Source organism: Oncorhynchus mykiss, chromosome 5, assembly GCF_013265735.2.
Source record: "Oncorhynchus mykiss isolate Arlee chromosome 5, USDA_OmykA_1.1, whole genome shotgun sequence".
NCBI lineage: Eukaryota > Metazoa > Chordata > Actinopteri > Salmoniformes > Salmonidae > Oncorhynchus > Oncorhynchus mykiss.
The window spans coordinates 67,523,709-67,548,316 of record NC_048569.1 but is presented as its reverse complement, the minus strand read 5'-3'; the positions used below and the strand labels follow the sequence as shown (position 1 = coordinate 67,548,316).

At 40.6% G+C, this 24,608-nt stretch overlaps 1 long non-coding RNA gene across 2 annotated transcripts in view; it reads right to left on the bottom strand.

Annotated features, from left to right (window-relative positions):
- Nucleotides 1-24,608, bottom strand: part of LOC110524410 — a 132,116-nt gene that overhangs the window by 101,211 nt on the left and 6,297 nt on the right. For both annotated transcript variants that reach the window (XR_002473585.2, XR_005051837.1), the window contains exon 2: nt 1,635-1,789. This is a non-coding gene — a long non-coding RNA (uncharacterized LOC110524410). The remainder of the gene's footprint in view (nt 1-1,634; nt 1,790-24,608) is intronic.

Sequence of the window (24,608 nt, the reverse complement as noted above, 5' to 3'; positions counted from 1 at the left end):
GAACAGCTCATACACCCAGCATAATGGAGACAGATTTATCCCTCGACCTTATTTCTGATGTATTCCAGTGTAATTACAAAGACTTAGGTAATTGCTTGCAAAGCATCAAACTGACCACGTTAATATGATCATTTGTACAGTAAAGAGGTTGCGTTTTATCACATTACGCAAGTAAGTGACCACCCCAAAAAATACTATTGCTCCATAATCTTTTCTATGTTATCTGTTTTGACAGAAAAGTACGAGGTATGAATAAAACTCCATTTACTCCCTCACAGGAACACTGGCTGTTATAGAATACTACCAAATCTATGCTAACAGCCCCAAAACCTACATATCTCTAATATAAAACACTTGAAATGACCCACACAGTAAGCATACACATAACATACTATTATGTCAACTGAACAGAAAACTGTTCCAGAAAAAAACTATGCTTAAAAGATTTAGAAGACAGGGCTTCAAAATAGACATGTATCATGTTATAATAGAGACAAAATGCAGTGGTATTTAATACCTACTATAACCTACATATGGCTGCTCACAGTCACACACAAGCCTAAATGGGAAGTCTAGTAACAATCAATGCAGCGATGCATACTGGCTGCCTGACTGACTTCTTTCCCCAAAGGCTGTAAGATTCCCTTGCTAGTATTGGTTGACTGATTAAATATTCTTTTGAAATTGAATTTTACCAAGTTTTTTGTTCCAGTGCAAATTCTGACATTTCAATCTGCCAAGTGAGAAATCAACTCATTTGAATATTACTCGCTTGTCTATTGTCAACTGAGAATATAGAGGTGGAAATTACACATATGAAACTTTGCAGATATGAGAAAATAGTTTCTCAAAAAGTTGCCAACTTTTTGAACATGAAAATACTCAAGAAGTGCTGTGTGCATAGGCATATGATTAACACATTCGTTCATGTCTTGAGAAGACACTGGAGCCAATTCAGTTGAGGGAAGTTGAAAGGCAGCACCATAAGAAACAAACAGACAGTTGGACACCTGGACAGTATCCGACAACCACAATAATCTCAGACTAATTGTCAAAGAAGACTGCTAAAACAATAAGAATGTTCATTTTACATTATTCATATACAATTTAATTTGTGACATTCCTTGATGTCTTTATAGAGTGATGTGTCATTATATCTTTACAAAATCACAGAAGCTATGTCATCAACTTTCACACAGGTGAGTCTTCTATAAACTATTTGTGTTTCTCCTCTCATCGGTTAGTAACAAGGATGCTAATTACATCATTACAACTCATTTGTTAGTGCTGCAGTGATGTTGTGCCTTGCCCCTGAGACAGCAGGCTAGCATGCCCTGGGGGGCTTGCCTTGACTTGCCTTCATCTGCCTCCATTCACATTTCCATGAAGATACTTAAAGCCTATAGACCTTGTACAGAAGAAGCCTATATTCTGTTCTGAGTTTGAGGCGTCAACTCAATTCCATACATTACATTATGGACCTAACTCATTGTCTAATACCTGTACTGTGCAGTGAAAAGAGCCCAGAAGCTTTAAAAATTAAAAAGTAATATCCCTGTCAGTCAATGTAAATAGCTACAAAACTAAGGATGCCCAGAAAGATGCATAGCAAGCAGGAAAAGACGACAACTAACCTTCTGAGAGGTATTCCATTGCCTGGCGACTGAAGGAAAAACAACCGGGGAACTCCAGTCTTCAGTGAAAGCTCCTCATCATACCAAGCAGAATAAGAGAACCATGCTCCACTCCCACTTCTTCTGTGGCGGATTGAGCATGACACAAGGGCCGCCTAGAGAGAGAAGGTAGAAACATTAAAGCCGGGGCTATTCGCACTACCTGGAACTCGTCTTCACCATTTCACCCCGAAGATGGTAGACTGTGGATGCCTGGCTTGGCACTCCACACAAAACAAACACACAGGGTTTTCAGCACTGTAACCCTGAGTCGGGCCCTGCCTTTGAAATGCTTTCTACCCCACAACACAAGACGGCTTTCATTATCTTCGCAGTCACAGCAAGGCCTAGCTTTAAAAGCTACTGATTTCTTTTTTCCTTTAGCCTCCCACACAAAGGAAGGGCATTTTGTAAATGACTTGCTCGTTTCAGACCAACAAAAGGTACTTTCATTGAAAACCCCCCATTTGATTTTGCTCAAATTTGATTACAAGGATTGAAAAAGTAGAAGAAAAAGGAGGACATAAAAAAACAGATGGCGTCCTCATTCAGCGCTCTGAAAGGATTTATCTGTGTGCCTTTATAAACTGTGGCAATACGAAGCGTTTCAGTTGGCTAAAAAAAGAACTTGACAAAATTATTGGTTTGCTGACATGAGCAACTCAAATAAAATACTTTTTCTCTCCCACTGTCTTTCAGTGAATCGCCTTCCTAGATCAAAATAATGGAGATTAGGTATTTCATTAGAAATTATAGTTGGATATGAAGTAGGCTGTCATATTAATAGCAACCTGCCCATGGCCTTCAGTGTGTGCTATTCACCTAGACAATAGAGAGAGAGGGGGGCATGTATTGAGCCTCTCATTCAAGCCTGATCAATTTTCCATCATCAAGACAGGAGGGGATTTAACAAAGACATACACACAGGACTGGTCTGCAGAGCACCCCCACCCTTACTCACACACTACAAAACAGTTCAAACGAAACACACAAAAAACATTTCATAACACAAAAAGATGCATTCTTCCATGAGAGAAAGAAAAAGAGATGGGCTGTATAATTCCTTTTCCATGACCACAATAGGCATTTCAGGCTGTACTTGTTTTTCCTTTGTGGGTAATTACAGGGTTGTGTCTAGCACACACACAGAGAAGAAAGAGTGGGAGCAAACAAGAGAACTGAGAAATGTTGTTCATCTCCAGATGGCTGAAAGATGGTTGATGTGTCAATCAGTTGTTGAACCTGAAAAGAAGTACCTACTTTAGTGTCGGATAGCCACAATTGATCACACATCACGCATTCACACATTGTCTCAAATCAGGTAGGCTGCTATGCATTATTAGCTACAGAATTGTAGCATGATATGTAATGCTCCATGGCTTAGCTAATGGAAAGCCCTGGCACCCATTTTTCAACTAACCTTTTCTTGCTGATACTTTCTTAATTCTTGATGACGAAACCTGACTTTTATAAATGTCTGTGTCCAGTTGCAGGTCGTTCTCCAAAAACCAGAGAAAATGCAAAAAAAATCCACTTTTTGCACTGCCATTTTAGCTGCCGCACATCTCGCATTTCCCAACATCTTTGCAGGAACTTGTCGCTTCTATGCGACGCCATGTGTAGAAGTAGATGAGTGTGTCACACAGTGCGACCAAAGCGAAGATCTACACACATGCAAGAGGCATTTCTCACTCCAAAAAAAAGTGGATTTGATATTTTAATGGAAGTTTCTTCCGAATCGAGAACGAAGAAAGTATCGCCAAGAAAAGGTTAGTTGAAAAATGTGTGCCAGGTCCTGTAATGGATATGGAGCATCACATCACGTTACATTTATAGAGCTAATGCATTGTTTGTTTTGACAAGGAGCACTGATGCTCAGGTGCGTCATGCACCCAATATTTTAGAGGATGGATGTGAGGCTGGATGGGGGATGGTCTTGAGGAGGGCTGCATTTTTCAAACACCAGAAACTGCTTTTTACTGAAATCCTGGGCCATAAACATTATGCCTAATTCTATGTTAAAAATATGTATATTTCTCTGCATAGGTTATCTAAGCATACCTCTTTCCCTGTTTAATTGTCATTTTAATTAATGATGCACATTGATTCTTTAAGAACTTGTATGACTTAGGAGTTTAGTACAACTGCCGCACTGGTATATACAGTAGTAATATATGCATAAGCTAAGAATTAAAGCAATTATAGTATTTTCTAAAGTCTAGCAACCTTGTCAGCAGGCACGCCAGCTAAAATACGTAGACAAGCTACTTTAACTTGAATGATAGGATGAAATGTCTTGGTAGCTATATCAATATATACATATACAATGTATATTTGTGGATGCATTTTAGTATACATGTGAAATAGAGAAAATTGGCCAAATAATGTATTTTTATACTTTTTGAAATTAATTTTAATGCATGATATACATTTGAAAATGTATTTGGAATAAATACATTTGAATGCAAATATATTATTTGGCATTTCTTTTATATTTCACATGTATTTAACACATTTCAACAACAACAAATTGGCAGGGGTTGGGAGATTGGGAACCTGTCATGCTGGCAAGATAAAGCTAACTTCATAAAATTGCTAGGTGGCTAGTATTACAGAGAAACAACAAAAAAATGTGGCCTTTATTTATTCATCAACAAGGAATCAATAGGCTACATACACTACATTCAAAAGTTTGGGGTCACTTAGAAATGTCCTTGTTTTTGAAAGAAAAGCACATTTTTTGTCCATCCAAAATAAAATAACATCAAATTGATCTTAAATAGAGTGTAGACATTGTTAATGTTGTAAATGACTATTGTAGCTGATTTTTTATGGAATATCTACATAGGCTTACAAAGTCCCATTATCAGCAACCATCACTCCTGTGTTCCAATGGCACTTTGTGTTAGCTAATCAAAGTTTATAATTTTAAAAGGCTAATTGATCATTAGAAAACCCTTTTGCAATTATGTTAGCACAGCTGAAACTGTTGTTCTGATTAAAGAAGCAATAAAACTGGCCTTCTTTAGACTAGTTGTATCTGGAGCATCAGCATGTGTGGGTTCGATTACAGGCTCAAAATGGCCAGAAACTCTATTCTTATTCTGAGAAATGAAGGCTAATCCATGCGAGAAATTGCCAAGAAACTGAAGATCTCGTACAACGCTGTGTACTACTCCCTTCACAGAACAACAGAAACTGGCTCTGACCAGAATAGAAAGAGAAGTGGGAGGCCCCGGTGCATAACTGAGCAAGAGGACAAGTACATTAGAGTGTCTAGTTTGAGAAACAGACACCTCACAAGTCCTCAACTGTGAGCTTCATTAAATTGTACCAGCAAAACACCAGTCTCAACATCAAGAGTGAAGAGGCGACTCCGGGATGCTGGCCTTCTAGGCAGAGCTGCAAAGAAAAAGCCATATCTCAGACAGGCCAATAAAAATAAAAGATTAAGATGGGCAAAATAACACAGACACTGGACAGAGGAACTCTACCTAGAAGACGAGCATCCCGGAGTCGCTTCTTCACTAATTTAATGTTATTTTAATGGATAAAAAATGTGCTTTTCTTTCAAAAACAAGGACATTTCTAAATGACCCCAAACTTTTGAACGGTAGTGTAGCTTGATCAAATTAATTTACAAACACACCTACTGCGAGTCCTGCTCATCACCGGCAGCTAAAATCAAATCAAACGCTGTGGGTGTTACTCAACACTCTTTCTCCTCCACTTCTGACCGATACTGTCTGAAGGCATATCTGCGCCATGGTGCACCTTGAATTTTATAAATAATTATGATAAAACGTGGGCATAAAAATGAGGTTCAGTAATTAATTCCACATCTGAAAAAAAAACGGACAAATCTGATGGGGTACATGCTCTTGTGCCCCTTATGAACATGACGCCTCTGCCAATGGTGCTATAAAGTGTCATAGAGCAGATGTGTTCTTACAGCGGTCTGAGCTGAATACAATTTATATTTCATTGCATTCATTTCACAGCTCATTTCAAATCCTTATAATTATCATTTACAAATGATGACCACTGCGGGCCATAACGAGACTCCACCCGCAAGCATAGCCATTTGTCTATCGTTATGATAGATAGCCCACAATTATCCATTTAGGTGGAATTGAATATTGCATTGATTAATATTAATGTTGCAAATGTGCTTCAAACCAATATATCAATGCATGCTTTATGATTTGTTATATTGGTTGACCTGCTCTTGAGTCTCAGGGCCTACCTGTTCCAGTAGGCTAGCCCTTCACATGCCAGTTCAGAGCGACATGTGGAAAGCAGAGCCAGATCGCGCTGGTGGAAAGTGTCAAATCAAATCAAATTTATCACATACACGTGTTTAGCAGATGTTTGTGTTTCTATCTCTAACAGTGCAGTAATATCCAACAGTAATATCCAACAGTAATATCCAACAGTAATATCTAACAGTAATATCTAACAGTAATATCCAACAGTAATATCCAACAGTAATATCCAACAGTAATATCTAACAATTTCGCAACAATACATACACATCTAAAGTAAAGGAATGGAATTAAGAATATATAAATATTGGGCGAGCAATGTCAGAGCGGCATAGACTTAGATACAGTAGAATAGGATAGAATACAGAATATACTTATGAGATGAGTAATGCAAAATATGTAAACATTATTAAAGTGACTAATGTTCCATTATTAACCTCTACGGCAGTGGTTCCCACTCTTTTTATAGTCCCGTATCCCTTCAAACATTCAACCTCCAGCTGCGAACCCCCTCTAGCACCAGGGACAGCGCACTCTCAAATGTTGTTTTTTTGCCATCATTGTAAGCCTGCCACATATTTATTAAACATAAGAATGAGTGTGAGTTTCTGTCACAATCTGGGTCGTGGGAAGTGACAAAGAGCTCTTATAGCTCTTTAATAATAATATAATAATATCAATCATTTTGCTCTATATTTAACCATCTTACATATAAAACCTTATTTGTTCATCAAAAATTGTGAATAACTCACCACAGGTTAATGAGAAGGGTGTGCTTGAAAGGATGCCCATAACTCTGCAATGTTGGGTTGTATTGGAGAGAGTCAAAAATCATTTTCCACCCACAGTCTGTGCCTGTATTTAGTTTTCATGCTAGTGATGGCCGAGAATCCACTCTCACATAGGTACGTGGTTGCAAAGGGCATCAGTGTCTTAACAGCGCGATTTGCCAATGCAGGATACTCTGAGTGCAGCCCAATCCAGAAATCTGGCAGTGGCTTCTGATTAAATTCCATTTTCACAGAACCGCTTGTTGTAATTTCGATGGGGCTCTCTTGCTCAGATATCGGTAAGTGTACTGCAGGCAGGGCATGAAAGGGATAACAAATCCAGTTGTTTGTGTCATCCATTTTGGGAAAATACCTGCGTAATTGCGCACCCAACTCACACAGGTGCTTCGCTATAGCACATTTGACATTGTCCGTAAGCTTGAGTTAATTTGCACACCAAAAAAACATACAATGATGGAAAGACCTGTGTGTTGTCCTTGTTAATGCAGACAGAGAAGAGGTCCAACTTCTTAATCATAGCCTCAATTTTGTACCTCACATTGAATATAGTTGTGATGTAAGGGTCTGTGTGTAGCTGGTGCGGAGGAGCAGGCGCAGGACAGCAGAGATGAGTAAATAAAACTTTACTCAAAGTCATCAAAATACAAGAGAATTACCAAGCCCACAATACAGACCACAATACAACAAACAATCACTCACAAACATACATGGGGAAACAGAGGGTTAAATAATGAACAGGTAATTGGGGAATTGAAACCAGGTGTGTAAGACAAAGAAAAACAAATGGAAAATGGGTGACGTCGAACGCCGCCCGAACAAGGAGAGGGACCGACTTCGGCAGAAGTCGTGACGTGGAGAGTCCCTGTAATTCTAGATTCAGATCATTCAGGCCGGATAGGCCAGATAGGCCAGTCATGTGAGAAACTCGTTATCATGCAAGCGGTCACACAAGTGAAAATTATGATCAGTAAAGAAAACAGCTCGTCTCTCAATTTTACAAAAATGTGTCAATACTTTGCCCCTTGATAACCAGCGCACTTCTGTATGTTGTAAAAGCGCTAAATGGTCGCTGCCCATATCATTGCATAGTGCAGAATATACACAAGAATTCAGGGGCTTTGCTTTAACAAAGTTAACCATTTTCACTGTAGTGTCCAAAACGCCTTTCAAGCTGTCAGGCATTCCCTTAGCAGCAAGAGCCTCTTGGTGGATGCTGCAGTGTACCCAAGTGGCGTCGGGAGTAACTGCTTGCATGCTCGTTACCACTCCACTATGTCTCCCTGTCATGGCTTTTGAGCCATCAGTACAGATGCCAACACATCTTGACCAACAAAGTCCATTTGATGTCACAAAGCTGTACAGTACTTTAAAAATATCCTCTCCTGTTGTCCTGGTTTCCAGTGGTTTGCAGAAGAGGATGTTTTCCTTAATTGACCCCCCATAAACGTAAAGGACATATACCAGGAGCTGTGCCAGGCATGCCACGTCTGTTGACTCATCCAGCTGTAAAGCATAGAATTCACTGGCTTGTATGCGAAGCAGTAATTGTTTCAAAACATCTCCTGCCATGTCATTGATGCTTCACGAAACAGTGTTTTTTTGTCCTTTTCCCCCAGCATGGTTCCAGCCATATCCGCGGCAGCAGGAAGAATTAAGTCCTCCACAATAGTATGGGGCTTGCCTGTCCTAGCCACTTGGTAGCTCACCTTATAATACGCTTCTAGCCCCTACTTATTAATGGTATCTGTTGTTTTTATACATGTCTTACTACTCGAAAGTCGACTTAATTCTCACTCAGAAAACTCCTGTGGCTTATTTTTCAAACGGGCATGTTTTGTTTCTAAATGTCTGCGCTAGAGTGAAGGTTTCATCGAGTTGTGAGATAATATTTTTTGCACATATAACACACTGTGGCTGAGGAAAGGCACTACTCCAAAAATAAGTGATATTTGAGCCTCTTCAATGGTCCAACATCCCTGTCTGTTGTTCGGTGCTTTCCCGGGTAAGAGGGCTGTAGCTCTTTGACTGCATCAGGATCACAACTGTCAGTGTCCATGCTAGCTGGACTAACAACAAATGTGGAATTACTGATGCTAGCATTGGATGTGCATGTGGAAGCAGAACAACTTGTGTCGTCGACAGGTGCAGGTGTAGTACTGCTGGTAGTAGCAGAACTACCAGTAGAGCTGGTATATGTCTCTATGGATGCGGGCCTTACTTTTTGAAAAGTTTTATAAAAAATAAAAAAATTGAAAGGGAAAGAGCATCAGCTACGTTTGACTACATACGGACCATTAGTGGAATTCCCGCGAGAGAGTAACGGTTAATGTGATTGGATGTTAATTATTTGACTAGGCTACATGTATTTGACATTGTGTTGTTATTTCGCTGAACACTAGATGGTTTAATTTTATTTTTGGCAGTGAAACCAGGTGACTCAGGTGAGAATAAAACGTCACCCAAATGTATGAAAAATTTTGGAAAATATGAATGGACCGTTTGAAATGGTTCATTGGATCAGTCTAAAACGTTGCACATACACTGCTGCCATCTAGTGGCCAAAATCTAAATTGTGCCTAGATTCCTAAGTCACATATTGGCCTTTCTCTTGCATTTCAAAGATTATGAAAAAAAATAACATATTTGTATTATCTTTTACCAGGTCTAATGTGTTATATTCTCCTACATTAACTTTAAAGTGTTTCCTTTCAAATGGTATCAAGAATAAGCATATCCTTGCTTCAGGTCCTGAGCTACAGGCAGTTAGATTTGGGTATGTAATTTTAGGTGAAAATTGAACAAAAAATGCTCCGATCCTTAAGAGGATAAAGTGGCCAGCTTTAAGTCTATGTATATAGGTCAGCAGCCTCTAATGTGCTAGTGATGGCTATTTAACATATTTTAACAGTCTGATGGCCTATAGATGTACCTGTACTGACAAAGCCTTCTGGATGATAGTGGGGTGAACAGGCAGTGGCTCGGGTGGTTGTTGTCCTTGAGGATCTTTTTGGCCTTCCTGTGACATCGGATGCTGTAGGTGTCCTGGAGGGCAGATAGTTTAACCCCGGTGATGCATTGGGCAGACCGCACCACCCTCTGGAGAGCCCTGCTGTTGTGGGCGGGGCAGTTGCCGTACCAGATTTATTCAGCCTCCTGAGGTTGAAGAGAAGCTGTTGCGTCTTCTTCACAACACTGTCTGTGTGGGTGGACCATTTCAGTTTGTCAGTGTTATGTACACTGAGGAACTTGAAGCCTCCACCTCCTCCACTGCTGTCCTGTCAATGTGGATAAGGGGGGGGGGGGGGGGGGGGGGGGGCTCCCTCTGTTGTTTTCTGAAGTCCACTATCAACTCCTTTGTTTTGTTGACGTTGGGTGAGAGGTTATTTTCCTGGCACCACACTTCCACACCACATTGAGGGGATTTGATTAAGTGGGTCCAGTTCACCAGGTGGTGGAGTTTGTATGGAGTTCCTTTTGTGCCATTAATATCAAGTAAAACTTTTGAAGGTGAGAACAAAATTCTTTGTATTGCAAACAAAATAATGACATTGAAAGCAGAACATAAACCCAAAAGAATTGAGAGCAAAAATATTGCAAGGAAATAATTTAGAAATGCCAGAACAAATGTATTGTAAATTGATGCCCCCCTCATATTTGATTTATTTATATGATAACGCGATTAAAGTAAATGCCTCCCTCTTTGCCTGCAAAGGTTCCTTGCTTTTGTTACATTACCCTGGTGTTTGCTTTAGTTTGTAAGTTCTGGTGTATTCATTCCAGTAGCATAGCAACCTGCATTCCACTGCTGGTTTGTCTCCAAAGCTAAGCAGTGTTGGTTCTGGTCAGTCCCTGGATGGGAAACCAGATGTTCCTGGAAGTAGTATTGGTGGGACAGTAGGGGGCACCCTTCCTTCTGGTCTTTTGGATGGGCTGTTAAACTGATGTCCTGACTCTCTGTGGTCATTTAAAACCCCATGGCACTTATTGTAACATAAAGCTGAATTATCACGACAAAGCTGGTTGGCTAATGAAGATGCATTATATATGCTGCCCTCTAAACCCTACCTACATTGACTGATAGGATTTATAATAGTGCCTTTCTACTTTTTTACATAGTAAGGTGAAAAACTCACCTTATCACCCCTTGGGTGATGCACAGCAACCATTTTGTGTTAAAAAACACTCACCCACAATACTTTGAAGTACTACTTAAGTAGTTTTTTGGGGTATCTGTACTTTGCTTTACTATTTACATTTTTGACAACTTTTACTTTTACTCTTTTACTACTACACATATTTTCACTGATTACTGGTTACATTTTGAATGCTTAGCAGGACAGGAAAATGGTCCAATTCTTGCACTTATCAAGAGAACATCCCTGGTCATCCCCTGCCTCTGATCTGGCAGACTGACTCAACATAAATGCTTTGTTTGTAAATTATGTCTAAGTTTTGGAGTGTGCCCATGGCTATCCGAACATTTTTAAAAAGAGAATTGTTCTGTCTGATTTGCTTAAAAATGAACTTGAAATGATTTATACTTTTACTTTTCACACTTGACTATTTTTTAGCTATTACATTTACATTTGATATTTAAGTATATTTAAATCCAAATACTTTTTTACTTTTAATCAAGTAGTATTTTACTTGGTGATTTTCACTTTTATATGAGTCATTTCTATTAAGGTATCTTTACTTTTACTCAAGTATGACAATTGGATAGTTTTTTCACCACTGCCTGGGGTCCACACAACACTTGAAACATGACATAATAGAGAACATTAATAGACAATAACAGATCAAGGACAGAACTACATACATTTAAAAACAGCACACATAGCCTACATATCAATACATACACACAAAATATCTAGGTCAAATAGGAGAGAGGCGTTGTGCTGTGAGGTGTCGGTTTATCCGTTTTTTTAAACCAGGTTTGCTGTTCATTTTAGAAATATGAGATGGGAGGGAGTTCCATGCAATTGTGGCTCTATATAATACTGTACATTTTCTTGAATTTGTTCTGGATTTTGGGACTGTAAAGAGGAGGTGTTATGGTGTGGGGGTGCTTTGCTGGTGACATTGTCTGTGATTTATTTAGAATTCAAGGCACACTTAACCAGCATGGCTACCACAGCATTCTGCAGAGATATAGCATCACATCTGGTTTGGGCTTAGTGGGACTATCATTTGTTTTTCAACAGAACACTACATGATTCTCCTATAGGATTATCTGATACAGAGCAGAATTCATGGTTCCTTCTATTAAGGCAAGTCGTCCAGGTCCTGAGGCAACAAAGCATCCCCAAATCATCACACTTGACCACCATGCTTGACCATTGGTATGAGGTTCTTACACTTGGAAGCACCTGAAGGATCATCAATAATGTTCTATGGACAGATGATTCAAATGTATTACTGTTTGGATGACATGGTCACATTTCAACTGGCGAAAACCAAGCACTTAATTCCACAATGTTGACTCAAGTTTGCCATAAATGCACCTGGAAGCATTTGTAAGCACCTGCATGATCATCAAGACTCTTGGACGAATGTTCTATGGACAGATGATTTAAAAATATAACTTTTTGGATGACATGGGTCCCATTATGCCTGGTGAAAACCAAACACTTCATTCCATAGTAAGAAAGTCTGGTGATGGTAGTGTGATGGTTTGTGGATGCTTTGCTGCCTCAGGACCTGGACAACTTGCCTTAATAGAAGGAACCATGAATTCTGCTCTGTATCAGATAATTCTATTGGAGAATGTCAGGCCAACCGTCTGTGAGCTGAAGCTTAAGCGCAGCTGGGTCATGCAGCAGGACAATGATCCAAAACACACAATCAAGTCTAAATGAAAATGCAAGAAATTTGAAGTTTTGGAATGGCATAGTCAAAGTCCAGACCTAATCCCAATTGAGATGTTGTGGCAGGACTTGAAACGCACAGTTCATGCTTGAAAAACCACAAATGTCGCTGAGTTACAGCATTTCTGCATGGAAGACTAGGCCAAAATTCCTCCACAGCAACGTGAGAGCTTGATAAACAACTACAGGAAGTGTTTGGTTGGAGTCATTGCAGCTAAAGGTGGCACTTGAGTGTAAGGGGGCAACTACTTCTTCACATAGGGGCATTGGGGGTTGCTTAACTTTGTTTATGAAATAAATTAAATACATATGTAATTATTGTGTTATTTGTTCACTCAAGTTCCCTTTATCTAATATTAGGTTTTGCTTGAAGATCTAATGATGTTCAGTATCCAAAATATGCAAAAGTAGAGACAATTAGAAAGGGGGCAAATACTTTTTCATGACACTGTAACATATATCAGTGGCCATAGAGTCAGCTACCATACTCAGTAGCTTTCCATCTAAGTTGTCAATGTCAGGAGGTTTGTCATTATTGATCGATAACAATCATTTCCCCACTTCTCCCACACTAACTTTACAAAATTCTAACTTACAATGCTTTTCTTTCATTATTTTGTACATTTTATGCATGAATACATTGGCTCACTGTTCGTTGTTGGCATTTCCTGCATAAGTCTGCCCACTTGGCCAATGAAGTAATAATTCAAATAATTGGCCTATATCAAATGATTTTGTGATGAATAAGCCATCTGATTCGATGAAAGATGAGTTGAATTTGTCTTTCTGTCCATAATTTCATTTAAAGTACTCCAAAGTCTTTTTTCCATCTTTCTTTATATCATCGATCTTGGCTTCATAATATAGTTTCCTCACTTTGCAGTAAGTCAGCCAGTCAGATGTGCAGACAGACTTATTAGACACTCCTTTCACCCCATCTCCTTCAACCATAGAGTTTTTCAATTCCTCATCAATCAATGGAGCCGTAACAGTTCTAATAGTCCGTTTCATAACAGGGGCAATAATTGAAAGAAGTTCAGCGTCTGGATGCTCCTCATTAATCACGTCAGACCAACACATATTTTTAACATCAAACATATGAGTCACAGCAACATCTTTTGTATGATCTCTAATACATTATTCGTTGCCCAGCTTTTGGAACTTTGGCTCTGCTAGATACAGCTACTAGATTGTGATGACTGCATTCAATGGGTACGGATACAGCTTTAGAACAAAGTTCTACAGTATTAGTACAAATGTGATCAACACATGTGGATGATCTTGTTCCTGTAGTGTTTGTAAACACCCTGGTAGGTTGATTAATAACCTGAACCAGATTACAGGCACTGTTTACAGTGAGAAGCTTCCTCTTGAGCGGACCGCTTGATGTAAACCAGTCAATATTCAGGCCACCAAGAAAGCTGGCCTCTGTTTACATCACATACACTATCAAGAATTTCACACGCATTATTTAGATACTTACTGTTAGCACTTGGTGGCACATAGCAACATCCCAAAATAATATGCTTTAGATGGCAGGTGAACCTGCAACCACAGCACTTCAATAACACTTGACACGAGATCTTCTCTAAGCGTCACAGGGATATGGCTCTAAAAGTATATAGCAACACCTCCCCTATGAGAATTCCTGTCTCTTCTATAGATGTTATATCCTTGTATTGTTACTGCTGTGTCATCAAAGGAATTATGTAAGTGAGTCTCAGAAATGGCTAATGTATGAATGTTATCTGATGTTAGCAAGTTATTGATTTCACAAACCTTATTTCTAAGCTACATATATTAGTATAGGCTATTTTCTGGGTAGCTTTTCAGAGATAAACATAATATGGGAAATAACAAACGAAACAAACAAACATTCAGAAGTCCATCAATCAGTTGTGTGTAAGTATGTGTGTGTGCTGAACCTACAAACCCATAGGTAAGGCCCTCTCATACCTTCTAGGCTTTTGGGAGGGAGGGTGGACAATGACCCTATCATAGCGGATGTAAGCAATGCCCCTACGCGCACTGGCAGCTTTCATGGCCGTGATAAGTTATTTTCTCTTCTGGGACATAGCTTCAGAATGGTCCTTGTTGAGGAAGATGTACATTCCTCTCAAGTTCTTGGCTATTTCCAGAACAGCTACCTTGTCCTTGAACCTCTGGAACTTGACTGGGCCAGTCACCTGAGCCGGTGGTTGGTTTTCCAATCCTGTGGGCGCACTTCACTTCAATATTCCTGTCGTCCATCTTCAATTTCTAAGAGATAATTTCCCTCACTTTGTCCTCAGACTCCATCCAGGTCTCATGTGGAGATTCTGCAAATAGTTCCGCCTTGATTATCCCTTGAAATAATCTGATTTCTCCATCATTGTTATCATGGATTCACATACATAACTGATGTCCTCTCTCAATGACATGCAGATTGCTGTTATCTTGCCTTTTAACTGTTTGAACTCATCGAGCTGACCCTGGGAGAACTCTGTACTGTTCTTCAGGTCCTGGACCTCTGGTCAGGTCGTCCATTATTTTATTAGTTGACTCCACCAGTAATTATCAACATGGAATTGGGCCATGTTGGTAATTTAGCCATGACACCAGGTAATTACCACCCCTAGTCTTACATTAAGTGCCATGGGATTTTTTAATAGAACCACAGAGAATCAGGACTTCAGTTTAACGTCTCATCACAAAGACGGCACCCCAGACAGGGCGATGACCCCTTCACTGCCCTGGGGCACTGGAATATGATAGTAAAACCAGAGGGAAAAGTGTCACCTACTGGCACTCCAACACTACTTCCAGCAACATCTGGTCTCCCATTCAGGGACAGACCTTGCTTAGCTTCAGAGGCAAACCAGCAGTGGGATGCAGTGTACTATGCTGCTGGAATCGATGTGATAAACTTGCAACTGCAAAAGAAGTCAGTGAAAGCAAAGGCCAGGGTACCATAACCAGGCAAAGAGCAAGGCATTTGACCACAATCACCTCATCATCGAAAATGATTTTCCTGCATTCAATTAATTTACAAGCCTGGGTGTGAAGTTGGTGATGTAAAACATTGTTTATTATAATGCATTTCTTCATAATTATGAAATAAACATGTCTCCAACCACCATATCAGACACTCACAAAGTGAAATCATATGTGTGTACATTGAACAATCAATTGGTGAGCCTCACATATTCCATTCATATGTACACTGAGTGTACAAAACATTAGGAACCCCAACTCTTTCCATGACATAGACAGACCAGGTGAATCCATGTGAAAGCTATGATCCCTTATTGAAATCCACTTATATCAGTGTAGATGAAGGGGAGGAGACAGGTTAAAGAAGGATTTTTAAGCCTTGAGACAACTGAGACATAGAGTGTGTATGTGTGCCATTCTGAGGGTGAATGGGAAAAACAAAATATAAAAGTGCCTATGGACGGGGTATGGTAGTAGGTGACAAGTACACCGGTTTGAGTGTGTCAAGAACGGCAGTGCTGCTGGGTTTTTCACACTCAACCGTTTCCCATGTGTATCAAGAATGGTCCACCACCCAAAGGACATCCAGCCAACTTGACATAACTGTGGGAAGCATTGGAGTCTTCATAGGCCAGCATCTCTGTGGAATGCTTTCGACACCTTGTTGTCCATGCCTCAATGAATTTAGGCTGTTCTGAGGGCAAAGGGGTGGAACTCAATAGTAGGAAGATGTTCCTAATGTTTTGAAAACTCAAAGTATATATCCACTGCGTAGCCTACATGAATCGCAGCAAAGTTGGTTCCTGTTTCAGTCACATCTGTGGCAGGGGTGAAAGTAGATTTAATTTCTTCCAAGTGTGGTGAAACTGATGGTTTGTCGGGAACTGATGGCTTCTGCGGTTGTAGATAGATGGAGTTAGGAGGTTAGGAGAATTAGATTAAGGTTAGGAAAAGAGTTATGCTTAGCTAAAATGCTCCGGTTGTCCCTAATGCGACAACTAAATGGAGCTGTACTCCATCTAGCCACAAACGTAGAAGCCATCAGCTCTGAGAAGCCGTCAGTATCACCATACCAGCTTACTTTCACCCCTGGTCTTTGGTCATACTTGTGTGGGTAAAATAAACACCATAATGATTGGTTGACAATAGAGCCTACCACAATGCAGGTGATGGCTGCAGAATGAAGATGATAAAGAGAATCTGCGGCAACTTGCAGTCAACTGAAGTTAAAACTTCATGACTGTTGATCACGTGGCTTTTATAAAGTTCATGCAGTCTACATAAAGGTGCAGGTCAGACAGTTTATTCCCATAATGCAACACACTGACTTTGTAAAACCAAACCGCCCAATATGATCAGTTTTGGAGTATTTTCCAAAACTGAGATTTAGGGAAAACTATTATGTTCCTAAATCCTTCGATATTTTAGGGTTGGATTTTTATTTCAGTCATGCCCAGTAATGCCCACTTGCCCACTAACATGGGATGGTAATGCTGTATTCGTAACCAGGTGGGAATTTCACCAGTTGTGAAGTCGTAAATATCAGTTGGATGCATTCATGTGCTTTGAACTCATTGAGAAATGCAGATTGGCTAATGGCCAACAAGCGAAAATTAAACGAAAATTATCGCTGTCATGCTTGTAAATTCTAGTGTCCAAAAACCATAGATTACTTTTTATAAATAATGTTTTACTGTAGCATTTAACTGCCAAAAATGCTGTTATCGAGGTGACATCAGAGGTTAGTATGTGGGATAAGTTGCAGCTAAGGATTAAAGACGAATTTCCCACAAATAATTACCAGTTTGAGGGCCATTCAAGTGGATTTTTCCCAGTCATATGTGGTTTATTCGCATTTCCCACTTGGTTACGAACACAGCATAATGCCTAAGAAGAATTATCATGCAAGGACAAACAGCTGCACTGAGTGCGCTCTGTCCAATCAACCAACAGAATCAACCTACAGAAATACATGAGACAGCAATACATAGACATCTTTGCCAATGTTATGTTGAAATAAGGAGACTTGGTGTTTATAAAGGACTTTCCAACTCAAACATCCTCACATTCGTGAGCTAACGATTCACAAACACAATGGTCATCAAAGATAAAGGTTGTGTTCCCCTGCTCAGATGCTTCTGAAGCATGCCAGATATTACAAGGCCTGGATACTGTAGGTAGGCTATTTTCCTTATCAGCTAGCCACATCTTATGTTATAACAATATGTTGCCGAAGCTACAGTTAATGATGTGACATGCAAAACCTGAGCAGGGGAACATGACCAGATACTGATACTCTAGAATTTAGGAAATGCTCGGAGGTTGGGATTCTTGACAAATCACATTCATGTTGTCATGCGTCACAAGGATGCTAAGCCATTCGTCATGCGTACAGTGGCTGTTTGGGATGTTTCAAGTAAAGAGGAAGCATAGAGATAGATAGAGGACTCTAGTGCCAAAAAGCCAGTTTTAGCATGAGCATTTTCAAGTAGTAAACTGGATGGGACTTCCTATGGACTAATGATGAATCACATAATTCCATCCAGGTCACCAGGAAGGATCAGCCAATTAATTCTACTAGTGAGGAAACATTCCATAACTGCAGGTGGCAGTAAATCGCCAAACTTGGCTTTATACCTGTTGAAACAACACACTCTAGGTGGCAGTGTGCACCTGTTCAGTTCAGAGCCCCAGAGTGGAAGTGTCATAACACCCATAAAACCTATCGGTCAAACAGGGAAATGGTACCTATCATTTTTCCACCATTCATTTTTTTCTCATAGGGAATTTTATAAACACTTATAATAAGTGCTGTGTTTCATGTAGGCTTATCTTGGCGTGACATTTTGATAACCATGTAAATCTCTCCCGGACAAGGTGACTTTTATCAATATATTCAGCTAAATTTACTCTCAGACCCGGAAATGCTAATTAGGATCAGCAGACATCATGCAAGACTACAAATCCCTGCAAGCTCCTGCACGTCATTTCTAGCTGACACCTTTGTCAACAGGTATTGATTGGGTCATTTAAAACTTGCACAAGGCAGTTCACAGAATTGTACATTTAAAGACGTTTTGCCAATTTATTCATTACTAAATTTAGCTAACATTAGATAGTTCATCCAGAGATTCTTACATTTGCCTCGATATGGCAGTCTCGTCTAGATCATCACGGCATTTGTAGTTCTTTATGACAGCCACATTATCAGCATTCATTTTTATGGGGTAAATACAGGCAAATATATTGATAAAAGACACCTTGTTCTAGTGCAATTTACACAGTTATCAATATGTCACACCAGGGTAAGCCTACACTGAACACAGCCCTTAAGCGTTTCTAAAATCCGCTGTAGGAAAAATGAATGGTGGAAAAACGATTAGAACCATTTCCTTGTTTGACCTCTAGGTTTTATGGGTATTATGAGGTATACTGTGGTATTCTATCGAGATGGCCTAAGTGGCGCTGCCTGTGCTCTCACAGACGCCATAATGGGACAGATACAATGATGTGATCAGTGTTGGGAGTAGTGAACTACATCTAGTTCAACTAGTAATTTAACTACATTTTGCAGTAGCTTGGTGGCAGTTGAACTCAATTCAAGTCTTGGTAGTGCTGTCAGTAGTTAATGACTTTTTTGTCATGCAGCGGTGTAGCCAGCTAATGGAACTACACACAATTTTCTTTGCTAAAATAAAATATGGGTGAAATAGGCAAGAATGTCCTTTCTTTTTCAGCATCAGACCTACCTAATTCTTACTTGAAACATAGTTTTTGTGGATAATAGGCTAAATTACACATTCTGCTAACATCTGACTCCAGAGTGATCTGACCTTGCAATTTGTAGTCTATAACATTTCAGATTTAGATATGATAATTTATCACAGAGTAGTTTGGATGTGGTGAACTGCTTTTTCAAATAAACTTTAATTAAGTAAACTATATGTTTCCCAAGGGCTTTAGTGTAGCTTAACGTTTCCACTGTGAAGGTATTGGTAGCTTGGTAAACTATATGTTTCCCAAGGGCTTTAGTGTAGCTTAACTTTTCCACTGTGAAGGTATTGGTAGCTTGGTAAACTATATGTTTCCCAAGCGCTTTAGTGTAGCTTAACTTTTCCACTGTGAAGGTATTGGTAGCTTGGTAAACTATATGTTTCCCAAGCGCTTTAGTGTAGCTTAACTTTTCCACTGTGAAGGTATTGGTAGCTTGGTAAACTATATGTTTCCCAAGGGCTTTAGTGTAGCTTAACTTTTCCACTGTGAAGGTATTGGTAGCTTGGTAAACTATATGTTTCCCAAGCGCTTTAGTGTAGCTTAACTTTTCCACTGTGAAGGTATTGGTAGCTTGGTAAACTATATGTTTCCCAAGCGCTTTAGTGTAGCTTAACTTTTCCACTGTGAAGGTATTGGTAGCTTGGTAAACTATATTTTCAGAGTAGCTTCCCCAACACTAGATGTGATCTCCATCTAACTCTATGAGAGGAACACACAATGGTAGCGAACATAACACACCCACTTCAAACACTTCAAGTTCAGCCCTCCTTTAATCAACTCCATCGGTTTTTGATGACGCTGGTATTGTCCACACTCAGATCAGTTTCACCTGTCTTTGTGTTTGTCTCCACCCCCTCCATGTGTCTCCTATCTTTCCCATTATCCCCTATGAACCTGTGTTCTCTGTTTGTATGTTGCCAATTCAAATCAAGTCAAATTGTATTTGTCACATGCGCCGAATACAACAAGCCCTTAACCAACAATGCGGTTTCAAGAAAATACCTAAAAAAGAAGTATGAGATAATAATAACAAATAATTAAAGAGCAGCAGTAAAATAACAACAGCGGGGCTATATACAAGGGGTACCGAGTCAATGTGCGGGGGCACCGGTGTCGAGGTAGTTGAGGTAATATGTGTATGTAGGTAGAGTTACAAGGGGCAATGCAATAGTCTGGGTAGCCATTTGATTAGATGTTCAGGAGTCTTATGGCTTGGGGGTAGAAGCTGTTTAGAAGCCTCTTGGACCTAGACTTGGCACTCCGGTACCACTTGCTGTGCGGTGGCAGAGAGAACAGTTTATGGCTAGGGTGGCTGGAGTCTTTGACAATTTTTAGGGCCTTCCTCTGACATCACCTGCTATTGAGGTCCTGGATGGCAGGAAGCTTGGCCCCAGTGATGTACTGGGCCGTACGCACTACCCTCTATAGTGCCTTGAAGTCGGAGGCAGAGCAGTTGCATACCAGGTAGTGATGTAACCCATCAGAATGCTCCTGATGGTACAGCTGTAAATCCTTTGAGGATCTAAGGACCCATGCCAAATCTTTTCAGTCTTCTGAGGGGGAATGGGTTTTGTCATACCCTCTTCACGACTGTCTTGGTGTGCTTGGACCATGTTAGTTTGTTGGTGATGTGGACGCCAAGGAACTTGAAGCTCTCAACCTGCTCCACTACAGCCACATCGATCAGAATGGGGGCGTGCTCGGTCCTCTTTCCTGTAGTCCACAATCATCTCCTTGTCCTTGACTTGATCATGTTGAGGGAGAGGTTGTTCTTGTTGTTATTGCACCACACGGTCAGGTCTCTGACCTCCTCCCTATAGGCTGCCTCATCGTTTTCAGTGATCAGGCCTACCACTGTTGTGTCATCGGCAAACTTAATGATGGTGTTAGAGTCGTGCCTGGCCGTGCAGTCATGAGTGAACAGGGAGTACAGGAGGGGACTGAGCACACACCCCTGAGGGTCCCCCTTGTTGAGGATCAGCATGGCGGGTGTGTTGTTACCTACCCTTACCCCCTGGGGGCGGCCCGTCAGGAAGTTTAGGATCCAGTTCCAGAGGGAGGTGTTTAGTCCCAGGGTCCTTAGCTTAGTGATGAGCTTTGAAGGCACTATTGTGTTGAATGCTGAGCTGTAATCAATGAACAGCATGCTCACATAGGTGTTCCTTTTTTCCAGGTGTGAAAGGACAGTGTGGAGTGCAATAGAGATTGCATCATCTGTGGATCTGTTGGGGCGGTATGCAAATTGGAGTGGGTTTCTATGATAATGGTGTTGATGTTAGGCATGACCAGCCTTTCAAAGCATTTCATGGCTACAGACGTGAGTGCTATGGGTCAATAGTCATTTAGGCAGGTTACCTTAGTGTTCTTGGGCACAGGGACTATGGTGGTCTGCTTGAAACATGTTGGTATTACAGACACTTGCCAGTTGGTCAGCGCATGCTTCGAGGTACACGTCCTGGTAATCCATCTGCCCTGTGGCCTTGTGAATGTTGATCTGTTTAGAGGTCTTGTGCACATCGGTTGTGGAAAGCATGATCACACAGTCGTCTGGAACAGCTGATGCTCTCATGCATGTTTCAGTGTTATTTTCCTCGAAGTGAGCGTAGAAGTTATTTAGCTCATCTGGTAGGCTCGTGTCACTGGGCAGCTGTTGGCTGTGCAACCTTTTGTAGTCTGTAACAGTTTGCAAGCACTGCCACATCCAACCAGCATCAGAGCTGGTGTAGTACAGTTCGATCCTGTATTGACGCTTTGCCTGTTTGATGGTTTGTCTGAGGGCATAGCGGGATTTCTTATAAACTTCCGGGTTAGAGTCCCGCTCCTTGAAAGCATCAGCTCTACCTTTCAGCTCAGTGCGAATGTTGCCTGTAATCCATGGCTTCTGGATGGTATATGTACGTACAGTCACTGTGGGGACGACATCATCAATGCATTTATTGATGAAGCCAGTGACTGATGTGGTGTACTCCTCAATGCCAATCGAAGAATCCCTGAACATATTCTAGTCTGTGCTAGCAAAACAGTCCTGTAGTTAAGGTTCTGCTTCATCTGACCACTTTTTTATAGACCGAGTCACTGGTGCTTTCTGATTTAATTTTTTATGTGTAAGCAGGAATCAGGAGGATAGAATTATGGTCAGATTAGCCAAATTGAGCACGAGGGAGAACATTGTACGCTTCTCTGTGTGTGGAGTGATGGTGGTCTAGAGTTGTTTTCCCTCTGGTTGCACATTTAACATGCTGATAGAAATTAGGTAAAACTGATTTAAGTTTCTCTGCATTAAAGTCCCCGGCAACTAGGAGTGCCACCTCCTAATATCTTGTCAGGTCTTACTAGCGTGCTTTCCATGTCTTCCTGCTTTCTCAAGTTTCTGTTTACTAGTTTCCCCGATTACAATCCTCTGCCTGCCCTGACCCCGAGCCTGCCTGCCATTCTGTACCTTACTGACTCTGCCCTGGATTATGGACCTCTGCCTGCCCTTGACCTGTCTTTTGCCTGTCACATGTTTGGGTCAATAAACATTTGTGATTCTAGCTGTCTGCATCTGGGTCTTTTCCTAAGTTCTGATAGATATAGTAAAATGGAATTTTGGCAAAGTTGGGAATCCCCTGAAAGAAACAGATAAGGAGGCTTTTGTAGCCACACCCTTAAAGTAGCACTCCAGTCTCCTTTTCACCTCATTTATCACTTGATTTACTTAACAAAAGGCACATCTTAATAGGTGGTCCAGGTATGTCATGGCATAGTACAAGTTCTCTATTTTTCAAGCAGAGGGAAAGCAGATGACATCGCGGATTCTCATCAGACCAACTCCTTGAAGTTTGCAGTTGTGTCTAAAAAAAACAATTTTGCTCAAAAATTATTTTTTTACCCTTCAGTGTGTGCATTTTACTGAATTTATACACAGGATATTCCTTTTCAACAGTAAAAGTTCAAAAATCACTGAAAGATGTCTTTAATTGTACAGTGGCTTGCGAAAGTATTCACCCCCCTTGGCATTATTCCTATTTTGTTGCCTTACAACCTGGAATTAAAATGGGGGGGTTGTATCATTTGATTTACACAACATGCATACCACTTTGAAGATGCAAAATATTTTTGCTGGTGAAACAAACAAGAAATAAGACAAAAAAATGGAAAACTTGAGCGTGCATAACTATTCACCCCCCAAAGTCAATACTTTGTAGAGCCACCTTTTGCAGCAATTACAGCTGCAAGTCTCTTGGGGTATGTCTTTATAAGCTTGGCACATCTAGCCACTGGGATTTTTACCCCTTCTTCAAGGCAAAACTGCTCCAGCTCCTTCAAGTTGGATGGGTTCTACTGGTGTACAGCAATATTTAAGTCATACCACAGATTCTCAATTGGATTGAGGTCTGGGCATTGACTAGGCCATTCCAAGACATTTAAATGTTTCCCCTTAAACCACTCAAGTGTTGCCTTAGCATTATGCTTAGGAACATCGTCCTGCTGGAAGGTAAACCTCTGTCCCAGTCTCAAATCTCTTGAAGACTAAAACAGGTTTCCCTCAAAAATGTCTCTGTATTTAGCACCATCCATCATTACTTCAATTCTGATCAGTTTCCCAGTCCTGGCCGATGAAAAACATCCCCACAGCATGGATGGTAATCTCGGGGTGATGATAGGTGTTGGGTTTGTGCCAGGCATTTTCCTTGATGGCCAAAAAGCTAAAGTTTAGTTACATCTAACCAGAGTACCTTCTATGCTTGGGGAGTCTCCCACATGCATTTTGACAAACACCAAATGTGTTTGCTTATTTTTTTCTTTAAGCACTGTTTTTTTTCACCCCACTCTTCTGTAAAGCCCAACTCCATGGAGTGGATGGCTTAAAGTGGTCCTATGGACAGATACTTCACTCTCCGCTGTGGAGCTTTGCAGCTCCTTCAGTGTTATATTTGGTCTCTTTGTAGCCTTTCTGATTAATGCTTATTTATTAATGATTATTGCCTGGTCAGTGAGTTTTGGTGGGCGGCCCTCTCTTGGCAGGTTTGTTGTGCCATATTCTTTCCATTTTTTAATAATGGATTTAATGGTGCTCCGTGGGATATGTAAAGTTTTGGATATTGTTTTATAACCCAACCCTGATTTGTGCCTCTCCACAACTTTGTCCCTGACCTGTTTGGAGAGCTCCTTGGTCTCCATGGTGCCGCTTGCTTGGTGGTGCCCCTTGCTGAGTGGTGTTGCTCAACTTTATATTTGAGATTCTTCAAAGTAGCCACTCTTTGCCTTGATGACAGCTTTGCA